Source organism: Strigops habroptila, chromosome 14, assembly GCF_004027225.2.
Source record: "Strigops habroptila isolate Jane chromosome 14, bStrHab1.2.pri, whole genome shotgun sequence".
In the NCBI taxonomy this organism is placed as follows: Eukaryota; Metazoa; Chordata; class Aves; order Psittaciformes; family Psittacidae; genus Strigops; species Strigops habroptila.
Window position 1 is genome coordinate 3733208 of NC_044290.2, and position 20602 is coordinate 3753809.

Genomic DNA, 20602 nt, shown 5'->3' on the forward strand with positions numbered 1-20602 from the left:
AGGTTTGGTTCTCACTTCGGTGCCTACACGTTATTCCCAGCAGCCATCAACAGCAGATAGAGCAACAAAGCTGGAAGAGTGCTTACAGGAAAGAAGAGAAGGAAATGTGTTTTTCTCTTTTTCTTTCATGGTATATTCAGGCTCTAAATACCTCCATATTAATCCATGAAACATGCCCAACCTGCTAAAGCAACGCAGGAATCGCTGATTAGCTCTGGTAGAAGAGTGATCACTCAGGCCAGGCAGGCTGCTAGTGCAGGCACTGGTGTGCCTTTCCAGGGTGTCCCATGGCCTTGCTAGTATTCCACACCAAGTTGTGTCTTAGGGTTGGCTCCATGGCTCAGGTTCAGTTTGGAAGAGCTATAGCACACAAGGACCTTCCACCTTCAGGAAGAGCTGCAATAGCCTCCAAAAAGGCCTTTCCACCTTAAAAATGACACTATCCTGACACAACATGTCTTTCCCACCCACTCAAGAAATCACCTCTGAAAAAAGAGAGTCTTTCCTGTTTTAGAAGAAAGGAATGAAGTGCAAACCAACCTCCTTCAGACTTGCATGTCCCAAATTGGACAGGGGGACCCCAGAAGCTTGCAGGGGCAGGTGCCAGTGATGTTAATGTGTAAGAGATCTGAGCTGCTTCTGCGGTTGGCAGGGTTATAAACCCCAAATCAGTCTCATGAACAGAATGGTCAGCAGAGAACCGAGGGGCTGTATTTCCATCCATTACCATTTACTATACCACCACTCAGGCATTGCCAGAGCCTGGAGGATCCCAAATCTCTCCTCTTCACAGCAAACACTGTACCTTCCAAGAAGTCAGCTGGGGCCACCCTGCTCCATGCTATTTTCTCTCCCTGTCACTCATGCTGTCTCTTGTAGCTCTTCATTTCTGCTCCTTCCTTTCCCTTCCTGCTCACACTATTCCCGTACTAGGCAGCTTCCTCCACCCACCTCTCCCCATCCCCAAATCTCTGCATTTAACACTCTGTTCTCATCTCTTTGGTTATTCTCAGCACCGTGTTCCAAAGATACATCAGGCAGAAAGGCTGTGACACTCTCCTCTGCTGCCCTAAGTGAGCAGGCTTATGTATGTTGCATAAAAGGGGGGAGGAAAAAACCCCCAGCAAATCCATCTTTTAAAAGACTTTATACATCCCACCTGCTTGCAGAGCATCCGTGGGAGAAATCTGGATTGTTGCAATTGACATTACCTGGTGCGGTAATTAGGAGCTGTATTTACAGCCTTGCTACCATTTTAATGCTGTTTTGCATCTGTTGTACTTTCACTGAGAGAGTAAATGTAGTGGGGAACATCTGTTTTCTGCTGCCAGCTCATGCGACATTCCCCGGCCAGCGATTTCCCCTCTGTTACACTGGGTTGTAGTTATTTCAATTACTATTGCAGGAACATCTTCCTGCAGCAACAGGTACCAGCCCCGGCCGAGCTTTCTGAGCAGGTTTGAGATGACCTCGCTCACAGGTTAGTTTAATGCAACCCCTTTCACACCAAGGCTCTGTGCTTGCTTTCTCTCCAAACCCCAGCTGTTGGTCCATCACTGGATGGGGTTGGTCGCCTTACAAATAGGGATGAAAATAAAACAGACATTTAATTCCTTCTTCACCTCTATCTTTAACACCAATGGTGCACCCTGAGGTGCCTGGAGCCCCAGGCTGGAGGGTCATGACTGGGGGAGCAATAAGGTCTCTGTCGACTTTAAACTTGTGCAGGATTAGCTGTTGCAACTAATTAGCTGTGCCACACAGTACAACACAAAATGATGGGGCTTGATGAGATTCATTCCAGGATACTGATAGAGTTGGCTGATGTTATTGTGAGACCTTTCATAGTTATCTATCAATGGTCCTGGGAACCTGGAGAGGACTCAGTCAACTGGAAGCTAGGAAATCTTATTCTAATTTTCAAGGACAAGAAAGACAACCCTGGTAATTATAGGCCTGTCAGTGTCACTTTGGTGCCTGGTGAAATTATGGAGAAGATTATTCTAGGAGTTATAGAAAAAACACTTGAAAGACAATGCAGTCATCATACAAAGCTAACATCTGCTCATGAAGGGATAGTCATGCTTCACACTGCCTTAATATCCCTTCATAATAAAATTACCCACCTAATGGACAAAGGGAAGGTAGTGGCTGTGGCTTTTGATACTGTCTCTCACAGTAAGCTTCTGGACAAGTTATCCAGCATACAGTTAGACATGTACACAACACAACTGGCTGAAGGGTCAGGTTCAAAGAGTTGAGTAAATGCAATAACATCTGGCTGGTGGCCAGTCAATAGTGTTCTTCTCCAAAGCTCAATTTTTGAGTCCAGTCTCTTCAGTGTTTTTACCAATGACCTGGACACAGGAGTTGAACACACACTAAGTGATCTTGACAACAATAAGATTAGGAGGAACAGTTGATTCCCTCAAGGGTAGAGAGGCCTTTACAGAGAGGCCTTGACACATTAGAGCTCTGAGTAATCACCAGTTGTATGGAATTTAACAAGCACAAGAGCCAGATTCTGCACCTGGGACTGTGTAAACCTGGATGTACGTATAGATTGACGAACAAGAGGCTGGAGTGCAGCCCTGCAGAAAGGGACTGGTGAGGTTTGGTTGATGGGAAGCTCAGTATGAGTCAGCAATGTGCCTTGGCAGCAAAAGTGGCCAACCATAGCCTGGGGTGCATTAAGCACAGTATAACTAAACAGCCAAAGACATGGTTGTCCCATTATACTCAGCCTTGGAGTGGCCTCACCAGCTGTGTGCAGTTTTGGGCTCTACAAGATAAGAAAGACACACAAATATTAGAATGTGCCCAAAGGAGGGCCACAAAGATGGCAAAAGGACTAGAGGATGTGATTTATGAGGAGCAGCTGAGGATACTTGGTTTGTTCAGCCTGGAGAAGAGCAGACTGAGGGGTGACCTTATTGCTGTCTGCAACTTCATCATGGGGAAGAGTGGAGAAGATGCTGATCTTTATCTCTGGTGATACCGATGCAAGGGAATGGTTTAAAGCTGTGTCAGGGGAAGTTCATACAGGCTATGATGAAAAAGCTCTTCACTGAGAGAGGGGTTAAACTCTGAAGCAAGCCTCCCAGGAAGTGGTCATGGCCCCAAGCCTGTCAGTGTTCACGCAGAACTTGTACAGTGCTCTTAGATGTATGGTTTTAGATTGACCTGTGTGAGTCCCTTCAAACTTAGGATACTCTACAATTCTCTTCTTCTACCTAGCTTAGAAGTGCATTGGCAATTTCTTCAATAGTTTGTGACTTCTCCCAGATGAAGCAACATCATCTACTGTTATTGCCTTGCACTGAATGAAGGCTTTTGAAATAGAACTCACTACTGAATTGATTATTCCTGGACACACAACTCTCTCTCTCTAGATGACGTTTTTTGTTAATCAGTTTCTCCATCCCGACTCGACACCCAAGCCAACATTCCCAACATCTCAGGCACATCCAGCATGTGCCACAAGAGGGCTCCCACCGCCACAGCCGCAGGGAGGACCTCGACAGCTGCCCCCTCCCTCCCCGTGTCCTGGCAAATCCTCTAAAGATGCGAGGTTTTGCTGATAAAACACACGTTTCTGGAGTGTCGTACCCAAATATGTCTGTATTTTCAATCTAAGTCCACAATGTCATTTTACTGTCTTATTCCAAATGGCCCCCAGCCCCAAGTATATCACCTGAAGAACACATAAAGCAAGGACATTTCATTCACAGAGCTGCAATAGCTTTCACAAGGAAACAGGCTATTGTCAAAACTATTTTACAAGAGGAGAACTGCAGCACAGAGAAGGGCAATGGTTAGCTCCCATTTGACCAAGCTCATACGATGGGTTTCCAGCAGACTCAGAGGTGAAACCAAGGTCTCCCATCCTTGTCCAGTGCTCAGAGCTCCATGGCCAATGCTTTCTGAGGAGCTGAGCTGGAGGCTAACACTGTGCCCTTTATCTTTTCATCCTCTTGTCTGCAGTTCCCAGAAGAGCATCCTTCAGCCTAGCCCAGCAACTTGTCTGGATAAGAAAAATGGCGTGAACGCAGCCAGAAAGCATTTAAATCACTGCACTGATACAGGTATGAACATAGTACTCCTTGTTCTGGTTTCAGCTATTTCAGGTAGTACTGAATCAAGCTGAACTAGCACAGGAGCATCTGCTTGCCCAGGGTAGAGTTGTGTAGTCATGCCAAGACTGATGTTCTCTGAGCAGAGCTCAGACAGCAAGCTGGTGAGACAGAGTGGGAGAGCTGGGTGGTAGCTGTGGCTGGGAGAGCAGAGGAGGTGGCAGCCTGAGGTTGCAGTCCCAGCAGGGAGATGATACCACAGATGAGAAAGGTTACCACAGATCTTAAAGGCCAGGCTCATCCTTCAGATGACAGTCTGGCCCAATATTGCCCTTTTCAATCCTGTAACACCACACATCGAGTAAGAAAATCTGGCTGCAAGAGGCTCTGCTCTGTGGCCAACTCAAGCATCAAAGCGGACATTAAGAGACTTCTGCAGCTTAGGACTTGCTTTCTGCATAGCCCAGGTAGTCTGCAGCCAAACCCTTTCCTGATTCACTACCCGGGTCAATCTTTCCTGCTCAAACCAAGATGCTCCAGGTTGGTGCTGCCTTCCCATCTCTGCGCATCAGTGCTGAGCACAACAGCTCTTCTCTCTAGACAATACTACACCACAACTAACTGTCAGTAAACAGCAGCAGCTTGAAGATGCACCAGGAAAACCATTCTGCTCTGTGATATGTTTAAGGGGGAGACCTAGGGTTATGCAGGGTTTTTTCACCATAAAGCCAACAGAAGGCTCTTAGTTTATTTAGGTCAATTAACTTCAGCTTTCAAATTAAGTTCTCATCTCATTTTACAGGCAAGCTGTAAGCAAAGCATAAAAAAAAAGGGTCAGCTGAGGAGAGCACAGCTCAGGATTTCTAGACTGTTAAGTAATTTAAACCCAAAAGGTAGAAACAATATTGAGATCAGAGTGCACAGAGCACCTAACCACCCCTGCTGCTTCATGCACTTGTTTTCCCTTTGCTCTGTGCACTGAATCTCCAAGCCAGAAGAAGGTAGAAAAAACCCCAGCTGATATAAAGAGCTGCACAGAGGAAGCCATTTGTGGTACACAACAACACATTTTATTGGTCTCGCACACCCGGGAATGATGCTCCATATTCTTGAGTGCCATCTACTGGCATTTTTATCTCTTTGCTATATATTAAAGCCAACCCCAGTGTTAAAAGAGCAGTCAGGTTGCAGTCAAGTACTTGAAAAATGCCAGAATCGAGACTGCACAGATAACCAAAGCCCAGTCCCCTTGTATAGGTGCATTGCAACACACATTGCAATAATATGATCGTGGACCACTTTTCTCTGCAGGAAAATGCTCCCTTTCATACACCAGATGGATGGTGCTCTCTTAATGAGTAGCTATTCAATATTTTTCTTTATCCTCATCATTCAATATGTAGCCCTGTGTCCTGGGTATGGCATACGATTGAAGTCTTGGTCTAAATAATGAGCTATTAATTTTCTCCTGGGCTTTCACAGCATTTATTATCATAGTATCTGAGTGGTTTGCAAACATTAATTTGCCTTGGAGCAGCCCTGTGAGGAAAGGTGGAATTCTTCTTGTAGAGATGAGAAACTGAGGCACAGCCAAATTAAAACCAGGAGGGTACCAAGTGGTTGGGTGCTCGATTTGAGATACAAAAAGGATCCATTTCTTGGAGCTTTGCAAATTGAAGCTTTCAGTGTTTAGGACACTGCTCTGACAGCCTCCACATTCAGCTACAAGCCCACAGCTTTTCCAGTCCCATCTGCCACAGCAGCTGGGAACCCAGCAGCACTGGAGTTCATTTGAGATGAAGTTTCTCTGCATCTTATCTAGTGAGTCTGCTGCAGGCATGCCTTAGTAGATACAAAGAGACACAGGCCCCCAAAAGCCCCTGTTCAGAGGTGGTCATCTCTCACCATGGGTTGCAAGGATCACCTAAATATCCATTTCAATTTGCAGCAACCAAAATTACATACTTACTATGGATCATCTCAAAGACCATCTCTTCCTTGTAATACAACCCACCACAAAACATCTCCTCACCTCCTCTGGTAAGCTGAAGACTTACATTAGAAGGCCAGAAATCATGGCAAAAACATGCCAAAGGAGGAGAGAGCAAGAGCATCACAGACTGGGGTCCTGCCACCAATGAATAGTAGTCCCTGTTGATTTAGAAGAGCCCATAAATACAGCACTATGGAAGACAGCAAAAGCCTCATCCATACTGCCTGACTAAGCAGTACAGAGGAAAAAGCACTCTCCCACATTCAAATCCAGTGGGCAGCACAACCCAGCCCATCGGAGCAGCTACACCAACCCCAGCCCAAGAGAGCGGTGCCAGGACATGCACCAGTGTGGTCTGTTCGCCACAGCAGCTCTTCCTGAAGCTTCAGAGGCGGCTAAAGAGACCCAAAACACAACCAGCAAATCATGGATGAGGACACGGGGAAGGATAAATCCGTTCTTGGCAACTATTGCTTCTCCACAGTCACCAAAGAAAGGCTGAGCTCCCAGCCAGTGACTGCCCATGAGCATGAAGCTCAGAGTGAGCTGCTTCACATCATCACAGCCTTTTTTAGTAGAGGCAGAGCTTCCATTCCCTGCTCTGGGGCATCATGTCAGCCCAGTGCTCTGCAAGTCCAGCCATTCACTCTGCCCTGACAGGGGGGTTTTCCAGCTCCCAATCACTATTTTCCTTCTGCTCTGCACACCCAGCAGAATTGCAAGACCATTTGGGGAGCAGAAATCATGTTTTTGTGTTGTATTCAGAGAAGGAAGCACTACTCGTTTGCACCATTACAATATTGCATTTCCTTATTACTTTCCACCCTTTCCCATCCCTTACTCCTCCTAAGATCTTATTTGCATTTTTGATCAGACCTGTACACCAAGGAGATGCCTTCAGGGAGTTGGTTGTAACAGTGCCCAGGTCTTTTTCCTGGGCTGAATCAATTAATTTACACCTCTGGGAATAAAAGGAATTTTTTCCTGATATGTGTACAATTACTCCCAGTTTTCAGTGGTACGAGAAGGGAAAAATGAGGCTTTGAAATGCAAAGTCACATGTGCAAATCACCATCTCCAGCAGCGAAAGCTTCATCCGCATGCTGTGATCCCAGGTGAGGCAGCATCTTACCTGTGCAAGAAGGACCACCGCCTCTTCTGCGCTGAGCTGCCCACACCAAGACATCCAGGCTCATCCTCGCCCCGGGTCCCTGGTGATCAGTGATGACCCTGCCAAAGGAGATGCATGGGATAGTTCAATAAGAGACCAAATTACCCTGTGCCTTCCCAAAGCACAGCAGCACCCCATAAACCTGGACATGTGGCTCAAGCTCCCCTCACAAGGCTCTCCCTGATGAGCCCCCATTAGCACCACTGCCCAGCCCATTTCCTTCTTTAACTTCCATCTCACAGTTCAAGTCTGCAAGGGTCTTCACCACAAACCCAGAATGGGGACATTCTGAGGGTTTTCAGTCTAATTTAGTGATTTAAGGTTCTCCAGCCCAACTTTCTTCTGTCTGTCCCTCACTGGCAACACATCTCACATAACATTGGAAATATTGTCTCTCAGTAGGAGAAGAGAGGAGAAAAAGCCTGGTGTGGTTTATACCTTCTTCTAGGTGGCAACCAGTGCTAGATCTACCCCTGACAAGCTCCTTGTAGCTGCTTCAGATAAAATGCTTTCCCAGGCCTGGCAAGCAATCAGATCTGGCCTTGCACAAGAACTGAACCACCTCCTCTCCATACAACCCATGCTCACAGAAGGCAACAGTGCTTTAGAAGTGCCCAAATTAGCTAAGAGTATTACCCATCAGGCTTGATAATCTTCAAATGTGAATGCTGCTGATTAACCACACACAGTGACCCTTACCCTCCCCTTGACATTTCAGTTCTGCTCACTCCCTTATCCCTTTGCTCTGTCATTTCTCTCTCACACCACTTTCTCCATTAACATAAAACTCACCAAATTGGATTCAGGCAACACCCACTAGTTTGGTTTATTTCTTGTCATTACTAACACGCTGACACTCACCTGCTTTGGTGCGCAGCCAATGGACTTGAAGAAAGCACGTCCTGTAAAAGAATCAGCCAGGGAACTTGGATAACTGCCTAATAAACTTTGGGGTTTCCTGATGCAGCCAAAGCTGAGCAAACATCCAGGAGCTTCCCTTCCCTCCTTCAAGTTTCGAAGCAGCTTTTCAGGATACCTGAGACTGATTTACAGAGGTGGAAGATCTTTTCTGTATCAACAAGCCACTGGGACTGTCCTGGCCAAAGGCTGCAAAGGTGCTGGGAGGCAAGAGCCACCCAGCAGCACTCACTGCTCCAGGCTGCAGCACCAAGCACCTCACTTTCCCTCTCTCATTTTATATGAACAATCACAGCCACCCCTTAAAGGGGCTGCAGTATCTCCAGGTGCAGAGCATCCTTCTCCACACCAGACTCCAACCTCAAGTGAAACAACTCAAAAATCAAGTTCTCCTCCTCGGACAAACTCCCTGCCCATGCTTAGGTTGAACTCTGTAGAAAATAGTTAATTAATCTCTCTTGCTGCGGCCTAATTCTCTTTTCAACATGTGGCTGTCACTTCCCTGTCATCACAGCTGATTTACAATGGGGTTTAATTAAATCCTCCGTATATTATTCAGCATTCTCTGAAGACAACACCAAAGCAGCCAAGGGTATTTAAAATGTCACCTGCTGAGACGTATCATCTCCTCCTAAATAAATATGACAGTGATCAAACTTTGGCTAATTACAGTGACTTCGTTATTTGTTTGTATGTTTTAATATTTAATTGCTTTCGTGTTCATCCAATTACAAAGCAACAGCAAATAGAAATTAACTTTTTATCAGCGTGTTCCCAGCCCAGCTAATCAGCACTTCAAAGGCCAGACACAATAGGAGGCCATCCAACCTGAGAGAGCTTTACAATATATTCTCTGCTGAATGGACCGTTCTATTAAATTAAGGGAGAATTGTGTTTGTCAGGGTATTCCCAGCTCCCACCCAGATTCCCTTTATGTGGCTGTTTATGGGCCTTGTTGTAGCATCCTTGCAGCAGGATAGTAAATTGTTTGTACAGCTCCTGCCCTCATTCCAGCAGTGCTGCTGTCTGCTCTGCAACTGCCCCAGGTAACAGCAGCCTGCTCTGTGTCAGCAAAAAAACCTGGGAAAAGCTTCCCTTTGGCAGCACATGACTCCTTGAATAGTGGAAGAGAGCACACAGCACACATATACACATCTTGCTCCCTGGCACAGGGGAGCAAAGGCAGCATCATGGAAAGCATCCCATCTAAAGTAGCCTAAACTGGCACAGAAGTTAAATCTGACGGATTTAAATCTGAGATTTCCAGTGCTGGTAGCACCAGTGCAGCTGCAGCAGATACTGGAGTGTTCACAAGCCATGGCTTTACAATAACTTCATTTTAATCCTTGTTCACATGTGCCTGTTGCAATTAGGCTCAGCTTTGCAATGGGAGCAGTTGCAGGGAATCCATCCTTGCGGACACACTGGGAGATCTGCACCAATTTTAGTAACTACCAGAGGAAAACAGCGAGAAAAGCCTGAGGATACACAACTGATATAAACAAGATTATTCCTGCCAGTGCAGCTATCTCACCAGTGACTAGCAAACTATTTATATTGTCAGAAATCTGATGTAGAAAACAAAAGGTTAAGTGTAGCTGCTTTCCCTTCTAGCAGGAGTGGAATCTTGCTGCAGACAAAGTGATTTAGGGTCAAAGAAAACAGCTAAATAGCACATTTGCCAAACATCAGAGGACAAATACCACCAGACAAGCACATGCATAAATGACTCACATTAAAGAGAATTGATCAGCATTGTGTTTGTCCTGCATTTTCATTGCATTGCCCCATTATTATTACTCCAAAAAGCCAAGCCTTTTAGTAGCCACAGGGAAAGTCTAGACAAGAAAGCAGGAATTGTGCTGCAAATGAACGTGATTTTAGGAAGCAGTCTACAGAATAAAGACAATAAAGCACAATCTCCTTGGTTTTAAGTATTCAAGCAAAAAGATCTATGCACATATAAACTCAGGCCAGGCAGTAGAGCTTTTCCTTGGAAGCACACACAAATACTGTGTTATGTTATGGCCCAACCTTGCCATGTTGTGTTTTGGAATTCATAGGAAGTCTCTCTTTCTATGTGTGCACAAAGAGAATAAAGAAAAACACTTCCACAATTGAAGATTAGACAAATTTGGAGGGGGTTTCGCCACATGTGTCACTGTTCCTCAAGCAAGCTGTGCTCAACCCTCAAAGCAGGAAATGAAAACCTCAAAGCCACAGTGACCATCACACCACGGTTTTACCTGTCTATCCAAATCTAGTACAGCAAGTCCATGCAAGAAATAGAGAAGATAACATAGAAGACTCCTTTCTGCAAACTACACTGCAGCAGCAAGAGCGCATCTATGTCCCCGGAGCATCAGGAGATCCGGTACCCAGAGGCACCATCTCTCTGAACCGGCTGCTGCGACACAACATCATACACAAATTCTCAGTATGAGGAAAAATTTATTCTAAGGGGGAAAAAAGGTACTTTTATCATATGGACTTTTTTTCTTTAAAAAACCACAAAAACAACCTCTGTTTTTTCCCCACTGAGAAACAAGTTTATGTTTAATTTTAGGCTTGTCTCATAAAATATTAACCAAAGAAATATGTTTGAAATACTTTGATTTTACTGAAATTATGTTTGAAATACTTTGATTTTATTGAAATTAAATATTTAATTTGACCCAAATTTTTTTTTTTCAGATTTTTTTTTTTTTTTTAAAACTTTGAGACTGATTTCATTTGAGTTTTTCATGCAAACAGGAGATCTGATTTCTGCCCAGCTTTAGTAAGAACTCATGCACCACACTGATTTGCTACAGGTTTTGTTTTCTTAATTTTTCTCCTCCAGATTTATACGGTTCATTAAAAAGATACAGAAATACCCATCTCGCACCAAGAATGAAGCTGAAATTACTTTGATGGGGCTTTGAAAGAGTTGAGTGATCAGTGCAGCAGTGGCGAAGGAGAGGTTTGGGGTTGGGAGGAAGAGAACTGAGAAGAAATGCAGAAATACACGTATGACGAAAACCAGATACTTCCCACTTTGATGAAAAATCGGGGCATTTTGAAGTCTATGCACAAAGGCTTCAGCAAACTTGGCTGCCAGTGACACGAGAAGGGCAGCAAATACGAACAAAATTAACTTCCAGTTAGAAAGATGCGGGTGGAATCACAGAAAAGTCACTATTTTTTTTTCCCCCAAAGCAAGAGGACAGAAGGAGTTGGTCAAAGGGCTTAAAAACATTTAATTCCAGACAAACTCATGAGGTACAGACCTTTCCATAAGGAAACTAAAATGGAGAAAATATCCCAATTTTCCTGGCCAGTACCAACAACATCCAAAGTGCTGCTTTCATCCCACAGGAGTGATGGGGACAGAGGATTCAAAGTACTGCAGTGGCCTTGCTGATATCAGTGGAAGTTTTACATGGATATCAGATATCAGTTTTACATTGGAAGAAAATACGTCAGTTCATTCCCAGCAAGATCCTGGTTTGAATCATTTCAATCTCCTTTGACCTAACGAAAAAAAACCCAGTTGGAGAAAGTCATGATTATATCACCTTCCAACATGCAATTTATTTTCCTCCCCCAGCTTGGAGCGAATTTGTATCCTCAAGCTTAAGCTAATTGCGTTTGTCCAGCTCCAGCTGAAACACAAAACCCCAGGCTCAGCTCCCAAAACCTAATCAAAGGTTTCAGCTGGCACAGCCTATTCACTTTGTAACTCTCTGGAATTATGATTTACCATCCTCATCTGGGCCAAGAATGGTACTGATATTATTATTACTACTGTACCTAAATCTTGAATGTTTTCCAGGGTGGCAAAGATATCTCCCACTCACTTTTACTGCTTATTTTCTGCATTTTTCAGCTCTGTGATATATTGGCTGACTGAGTCCAGGGCATAGATCCAGACTTCTGAAGCTGTCATGTCATCAAAACTCAAGAAAAAACTTCATGCTGGGGACAACATGGAAAAAACATCAGGCCTTCCCCCACCTTCCCATTTCTCTGGTCCCTGGTTCTTATTACAGAGCTGTTAAGTTTTAAATTGGGTAGTTCACGTACAAGCCCCAGATCCCAGAGTCAGAAAGTTACAGGAGAATGTGAACTTTCATTCCTTATGAATCAGGTTTCTAACCTTCATGGCTGCAAAGGAGTATTTCAAAAGGCAATGTTGAAGGCTGCAAATTTGGGAGGGGAAAAGAAGAAGACTTATGATCCTGAAAAAATAACCCAATGGGAAACTCCACAAATCAATGCCAGTTGTATATTTTGGTCAGCATTGTTCAGTATGGGTGTTCCTGAGAGGTTATGCCAAGACATTTGGGGTGGGTACCGGGCTTTGGTAACTCTTGGCCAGGCAGAGCAGCCCGATGCAGGATGGCGTTGGACAAGATGAGAATGGGGCTGTGGAGCAAAGCTGCCCAACAGTGTCCATCTGTCTCACACAGAAGTAGAAGTGTATATCCTAAACTTCGAGTTGCTGCTCCTTTGTTTCCATCCCCCTTTTAATCCCATTCAGGCTGCTCAGTCAAGCCAACAGAATAAGGTGTGGAAACGTGCTTTGTCCAGCTGCAAAATCACAGGAGAGATTTTCAGGTTCTTTCAGCCTTCCATGTGTGTATCTTTCTGCTATGTGCAGCTTCGGCTGCCCAGGAATTGCTACCCCAGCCTGGTTCTTCATTTATTATCTGCTTCACAAAAGGAAGCCTCTGCTTCCTTCCACCTCTTGGCAGACTCAGGGCTGCCCAACTCCAGCACCTTCATAGCCAGATCCATCATGTCTTCTAGGACGAGCTGAGCTTCTGGATGAAGACAAAGGTATTGAGATGCATGTTGCCTGCAAGACACAGCACAAAGGCCTGGGAGATGGTGAGCAACCTCAGCAGCACAAACTAAAGCTCAAAGGAGATCCAAGAGTATTTGGCACCACCAGGCAGCCACCAGCACCCTCCAGCATCAGGCTCTAACGGTGTCCTGCACCACGCTAAAGCTTTTTCAGAAGCAAATGCTCCCAGAAAACCACAGACCAACACACAGAAAGGAACAGATCGACTTCCAACACACACAAAATACATACAGAAACCAAAGAGAGTGGTTTGCACACAGGCATTTGCAATTCTGATTCTCTAATAGGAAATGGCTCCCAACTGGGGGAGGGGTAGACAGGAAATATTACAGCAATGCTATTTTGTTACACTAATTACCAATAACTGCACATAGTAGGCTACCAACCACAGTCAATTCATTTTGAAAGCTATATAATAATGTTTAGGATAAGGAATTAATTTTTATAGCCACTGAAGCAGATTTACTTGTACTGTAATGCAGATTTATTACAAATTAAATTTCCGAACTCCAGAGGTTGACTTGGAGCACTCAGCAGGGCTTGAGGGGAGATACAGCCTGTTGCAAGGAAGAAATTCCAGCAGCACCAAGGATCACATCTTCAGGTCAAAGAGTGCCCAGACCTTTATTAGCCCTTTAGTACACACACGTTTGGATATACCCACCTCCATGGGCAAATTCAGCTCCACAATGTGAACGTGAGCAGGACCCTGAGGGTGACTTTCATTGACTCAACTGATTGTGAAAGGTTGGGGTTTGGGTTTTTTTTATTGTATGGTTTAAAAGGTAAAATTCCAGTACTACAGATTTTTTTCCAGTGTAAAGAGAACTCCATAATAGATGCAGTAAGTGAAAACTTGAACTTATAGTCAAGAAGATGCACTCAATTTATGGAAACATCTCTGGTGTCAATAGCTGAATATGAAGCAATTCAGATAGTCTCAGCCCGGCAGCACTGCTCCTCCGTGGAAGTGGAAAAGACAATGCACCCAGAGCCAAAAACAAGGCTGGGTCTGAACAGGAGAGCTGGACAGGAAAGTCCATCCTCAGCAGGACTTCAGACATAGTCCAGAACAGGGACTCAACTGTATGATTTTTAATATTCAAGTGTGAGCCCAACTGAATTGTTGTTTATTAAATGATTGCAATAACTTCAGTTTCTTCACTCTCATCAGCATCCATAACTAGAGCCATCACTATCTGGATAGGAAATCTCTGAGACCTTCAGCCTCAGCCTATAAGTTGGGCTGATCTTAAAAGAGTTCCCTTCAGAACCTCAGGCCCTGGAGGTCTGGTTGGCTGCAGGTAGGCAGATGAGGACAGGAACCAAAGGGTCACATCCGTCCTTTTCTGCATCCAGAGAAATAGCAGCCACTGGGCACCCGAGCAACTGGGGACCCTCAGAACAAACAGAAGGCGGGTACAGCAGGTGGTGGGAGCAGAGACTTGGCTTTTGGGATTCCCTGGCTATGCAGGGAATTTTTGGTTTCTCCAGTTTCAGAGCCAGCACAGGGAGCCCAGGCAGGGCAGAGAGAGCACAGAAGCAGCTCCACACGTCTATATGCACCACACCAAGGGAATTCTGATGGGACCTTCATCCCTAATGAAACCCAACGGGAAGAGTTTCTGATATTTAGCCAGCCCTGAGAAATATTCAGACAAATCCCCATGGGTGGGTTGGCACCCACCAGGATGCCTTTCAGGGCACAGGTCAAGGGCTAGGCTGTGTGCAGCTCCTCCTAATCTGCCCAGTTTGCCAATACAGCACTTGACATTGCTACCCCCTTAAAAAAACACACTTATTCAGCCTAAGTTTCCACCAGCTTCAGTGATAACAGGCACAGCAGCCTGGGCAGGCAGTGGTTTTCAAACATCATCTCTGCACCATCTCATCTATACAGACACCAAACGAAACCCTACTCTAATTCCTTAGGAGAAAGAACAACCAAGCTGGAGTTGCTCCAGATCCTCCGCTGGCTCAAGGCAGTTCCTGGCCGCATCCCCAGGGAGTTGGTGTGCGTACGCACACATCCAGCATTGCAAACAGAATTTGGCTGATACTGTTTTCACATTGGTTTTTTAATGACGCTTCTAGAGATCCCACTGCATTTAGTTTCATCCTGGGAGGGAGATGCAGAGGGAGGAGAGTCATTAGCTTATCCCTAACGCCTGGTGAGGAGGAGGAGGAAGGAGGGGTTTCCTATACTAATTCCACACCGGCTGATCTCCCACCGATGCTTTCCTGTGCTCCAGGATAAATGAGACCTTCCTAATTCTTTCCCCACAGCAAATAAACAGAGAGGGAGCCTGCACCATGTGGCTTGCACTGCCCTATTCATCACAGTGTCCCAACTGCAAGTAGCAGTGATTACAGCTAATTATTGGCAATTACCACCACTGAGCTGGTAGGTGTGTTTCCCCAGTAACTTTTAGCAGCTCCAAAGCTCTTTGAGGGCTTCTCCATGTAAAAAGACTGAAGGAAATCACTCCCCCTCTGCCCAGCAGTCAGGTCCTCCTCCAAAAATCTGTAGCGATCAGGCATCACCGTGTAATCATTAAAAATAACCAGGAAAAACATTCCCGACCCTGTGAGCTTGTAGCATCAATGACGCGCCACGTCTGCCCGCTCGGCATGGCTAGTTGACAGGGAACATCTCTGCTTGGAACAACTCTTCTTTCTCCCTTTTGCTCCTCAAAAAGCTTATCCTGCAATGGAGCCCGCATGCCGCCACCCCTCCTCCAAACACATAATTCAATTCATACACCCCCCCCCTTACACACAACAGAAAAGCACATGTACAGTCGGTGCTTTTCCTGCATGTTAAGTAACAGCGGCGGGTTGAGGGATGGACCCTTTGAGAAATTCATATGCCAGCCTTCCCACTATAGTAATTTCATTCTGTCTTTGTAATTGTCTGATATTACATTGTTCCCTGCCAGAAGATTAATTAGCTAGTCTTACCCTCCAACATACCATCCCTCTGCAACCCTCAAGGAAGCTGGAGTGGTGCCAAGTCGCACGGATTTGCTATGCTGGCTGGCAGCTGCTACTGTCGCTGCAAAAAAGCCTCCTTTTGTCCCCGAACAGCAGTTGCTGTGCCAACTGACCCCCAAATCCCCGGCCCTCCTGAAGCCACCGCCAAGGAGGTGGCCAAGTTTCAATGCCACGGGCTGGGCAGGGGGGAGGAAAAGGGGTGGGAATGATGGGAATTATTAAAAAAAAAGCAAGCAAAAAAAAAACCACACCACCCTCACGCACACACACAATCCCGACCGCCCCCCGCACCCCAAGCCTCCGCCTGGCATAATTACTCACGCTCGTTAAGCATGGCTGCATTGCGTATGCGAGTCACGCGGGACAGGCGCGCATCGGGCTGCCGGAGCGCCGATGCCGCGGTCCCGTCTAGCGGTGGGAAGGGTGAGACAGCATCCCGCATCCCAGCCCAGAGCCACCTTCACACCCCAGCCCGTTGGCAGCCCGTGCCGGGGAGGAGAGGGCAGGCGGGAGCATCGCCAACCATGTCAATGGGGGGAACCACCACCCCGACCGCGGCTGTGTGCCGCAGCCGCTCTTGGCAAGGAGCCCGGCCCAGCACCGCAGCGGATCTGCTGCTTTTGTTCCCCCTCCATCTTCCCTTCCCTCCTCACACACACATACATGCGCGCGCGCTGGGTATCTCCATCTTATCTTAAACATGATGCCCAGGCAGGTGGGATCTGCTTGGGTATGAGTACACATACCTGTGGGTCACCACCCCGCTGAGAAACGAGCTGTGGGGCACATAGGATTTGCTTCTCCTTGGGGTTTTTGTAGAGGGGAGAGCAGTTCAAAGATGGGGAGATAAAAACCTTAAGAAAAAACATAAAGGCACCTATCTAAACTCCAGGGCGTGCCACAAAACCGGGATGACAAGCACGTTGGCTTTCTTTCCAGACACTCAAGAAGTTGTGTTCTTCTCCCAAGAGCACCACGGCAGTTAATGCTTGCTGGTTTATTTGCCCCTTTGCCCCAGCAGTGCTTCAGGGCCACCCTGGCTGGCTCTTCAGCCACGGTCCCCATCAGGGTAGCACAGAGGATTTCAGCAGAGGTAGCACCGCAAGTGCCAACAGGTTGTGTTTAAGGTAAAAAAACTGAAAGAAAAGGAGCTCTGCAATGCTGATAGCAACAGCTACATGCAGAGAGGTGTGTACTGGACCCTTCCCAGCCCAATGTGGTCTAGCCCCTCTGTCCAGCCTGCCTGTCCCCAGCACCAACCAGACCTCTTTGCCTCCCATCCTTCCCAAAGCTCCAAAAGAGACCAGTTTTGGAGATTTTTGTTTGTTTGTTTGTTTTTTAAAGGATCACCTTTCCCCACAAGCACGCCTCAACCAGCAGCATAGGGACCAGCATGGGGACATGGGGCTGCACTCACTGGGCACCAGTTTGAAACCACCCGTTACAGGACTGCGGGAAATGCTCCCATATTGTCACGGGGGCTAATTAAGCTCCTCCACTAAGACAGCGGATCTCGACTGCCTCAGCACCCGCCTTTGCCCACAACCCCCCTCCTCGGGTGCTACGGAAACGGGAATTAAGCAGTGATGAATGCAGTATTAATTAATTAAGAGAAGATGCACACGAAGGGGGTTGGAGGCAGGGGGTCTTTGCGCTGTGGAAATCACCCAAGGAGGGGCTGCTGTAAATTTGTTTGTTATTGTTTTTGCTCGCCAAAAGGCACCAGGAGGGACTCGCATGCCCAGGCAGCAAGACCAGCACCCCCAGCACCAAAGCCACCCGTTCTCCATCACTGAGACACGAGGGAGGAAGAGGATATCTCCAAAACATGCCGAGAAGCAGAAGAGGTGCCCGCGGCTCCGCGCCGCCATCTTCTCCCACTGCGGAGGCCGAATAGGAAATCAATTTTGCACACTCCGAAATGGCTGTTTGGGAAGGGTTTGCTCTGGAGACTTTAATGGGGAAGCTCAAAGCAGCTGATGCCGGGGGATGCTACTTTTCGGTTGTATATGAGATTGTTTACACAGATGATCAGTAACATTTTAAGATTCTTAGAGTAAAAAAGATGGTAAAGCACATTGTTTAGCTTTGGTTTGCATTCCTCACTCTCTGTCTCCATCAGGTACCACCTGGGGATGAGGAAGGACTCGGCCATCATTACAGACAGCTGGGTTATGGAGAAGGGAAATAAACGGTTAAAACCCCATCAATTACTGTGGTGCCCAGTGCTATTTCATCACATATAAGCTACTCCCCATCGCGCAAATCCCTGGAGCAGCTCAGCCTGCTTCGAGATGAATTTTTGGATGGATATGCAGCAGCCCAGCTTGGACAGACCCCGACCCAGGACAAGACCTCCATGGGAAACCTGTTCACCAAGCCCAGTTTGGGCAGGGGCGCATGGAGCTGGGTTGCTGTGGGCTGCAGAGCCCCTCTGCAATGGGAAGTGCTCAGCACAACAGCTTTTCCCCACTGCAGGACTCCCTGCTCCTGTGAGCTGGCTGTGATTTCCAGTCCCTTTTCCGCCTCTGGAGACAGCTCTCCTTGTGATATAACTGTGGCTTTGTTTCACCAACAGCAGGGTCACAGAAATTCAACTGCAGAGATCACTGGGACTTCCCTAGGCTAACAGGACAGGTACTGTCATTCCCTGCTCCAGAGATATTCTGGGCATCTTTGGGGCACCCTTGCCAGATTATCTGAAGTCCAGAAGCTGTTTTTTACCTGCTCCCATCACACACACACTCCTGGCACCATGACCCAGAGATACGGCTGCAATTCAAGCCACTCCATAGGTTCATCCCTGGTGTTGGACCTTGGAGTCCAAGCATCCCTGCCTCCCAGGTTGTGCCAGTGTTTAACGTAGCCACCAAACAGGCTTCACCTGGAGCTTCTCCTCGATCCAAAATTCATCCTGAAATGGGATCATGGGTTGGGAGGTGTTTTATGGGATTCCCTTTAAACTGCACTCTCAGGACTTCGAGCTATTTCTCCAACCCAGCGTATACACTGCAGGCCTCAAGACCTACATCTTTGCCCCTTGGACCAGCCTTTTGGGATCCTCCAGAGGCACGACTCCCCTGTGCATTTCCAAACACACGGGCAAAGCTCTTCCAACTCACTGTCCTCTCTGCCATGATTTTTAAGACCACATTTCTCTTTTACTCCTTTTTCCCTGCTACCAGGATAATTCCTCCATGGCCAGGCACTGCAGCAGCAGCTGCACCAGCAACCTGGCTGCTATTCTTTCCCTCGACTTCCTCTCTAACTCTCGCTACCTATGGTGTGTTATTTATACAACATCTCTTTAACATTGACTTTTTCAACACAACTTTTTCTTTTAATTACTTGCATTTAAAATAAAAATGCCAACCTATGTGAGTGACTGCCCTCATTACAGTTCCAGTCCTCCAACTAATTAATATCTGTTAGCTTTGGCTTATACATCAGGATGCCTAAATCCAAAATACACAAGACTGCCGAGTTACTTTGCAAACAGAAATGCTTGCCTTGAAAGAACAATGTTCTCCAACTTGCTTCTATGCAACCTTATCATAACTCTTACTTTCAAGGTCTTAGACTTCAGGAGTCTCAAGAGTGCTTATTTAGCATGGTGACAAATAAAGGAGACATATCAGGGTGTACAACAGAACTGGCAGGTGGAAAGGTGGATACAGCACTCTGTGAGCCCCCCCGATAGCATCCGAGTGCCAGTGCATTCAGCACATCTGAAGGCAGCAGGTTTAGAACTGATTAAAAAGGGAAAAGCCTTATGTAAACTTAATGCATAATTAACCTGAGAAACACACTCACAGAGACATTATTGAGGTCGTGAGAGCATTAGAGCCACAAAAACAACTCCTTCAGAATATGGAAGATGAGAACATCCACTGTTAAATTATTTGAATACCCATCTAATGCAAAGGGTAAAACCTACTGTATGCTAACCAGGACAAGCCTCCCCTCCACGCAGGTTATAGTCAGCTTCTTACCTCTTACTCCAAAGCATTTGATGCCAATAGCCAGAAAAGAGGGCCTGAGCTGGACAAGCCCCTCTCTGAGACTTTCTGTCCACATCAGGTCTCTCACAGAGATAACATGAGGGACATTCCTGCTGTTCTGTGTGCATGTGTGAGTGGGACAGATCTGCATGAGTTACCCTTGGCTGTCTCTGCACTTAGCTGAGACAACCAGCCTTTACAGCAACGATTCATCTCACCCCAAGCGCAATCAGGTGAATTGTCCTCGTGAGGTCCAGCCCCAGGTTGACACAGCCCCACAGGCTGCCCTGGGAAATGCTTTGGAGTACTCACCAAGCCGTGCTTGTGACAAACACCTCAAACCAGCAGGCTGTAGTGCTTTGGGTATTTTTAAGCCTTTACAAGTCTGGGCAAGGACACATCGAATTCTCACCCTCTCCATTTTCATCAACCCCTCCTACATCCCTCTCAAAGCCCTGCACTTCCCTTTGCCCCTTCCCTGAAGCCATGACACCGTCAAGGTTTCACAGTGCAGACCCAGCTCTCCTGACTGGTGCTCAGGATTCCAAGGTCCCAGAGACCTTCCTGATGCCTATTAAAATGAAAAAAAAGAGGAAAGCTTCC

At 46.5% G+C, this 20602-nt stretch overlaps 1 long non-coding RNA gene across 1 annotated transcript in view; it reads right to left on the bottom strand.

Moving 5' to 3' along the window:
* LOC115616847 overlaps positions 1–16611 on the bottom strand; it is a 119762-nt gene extending 103151 nt beyond the window's left edge. The window contains exons 1-2 of the long non-coding RNA XR_003994418.2: positions 16320–16611; positions 7199–7296 (exon numbers count right to left, since the gene is read on the bottom strand). This is a non-coding gene — a long non-coding RNA (uncharacterized LOC115616847). The remainder of the gene's footprint in view (positions 1–7198; positions 7297–16319) is intronic.
* Between the last annotated feature and the right edge of the window lie 3991 nt (positions 16612–20602).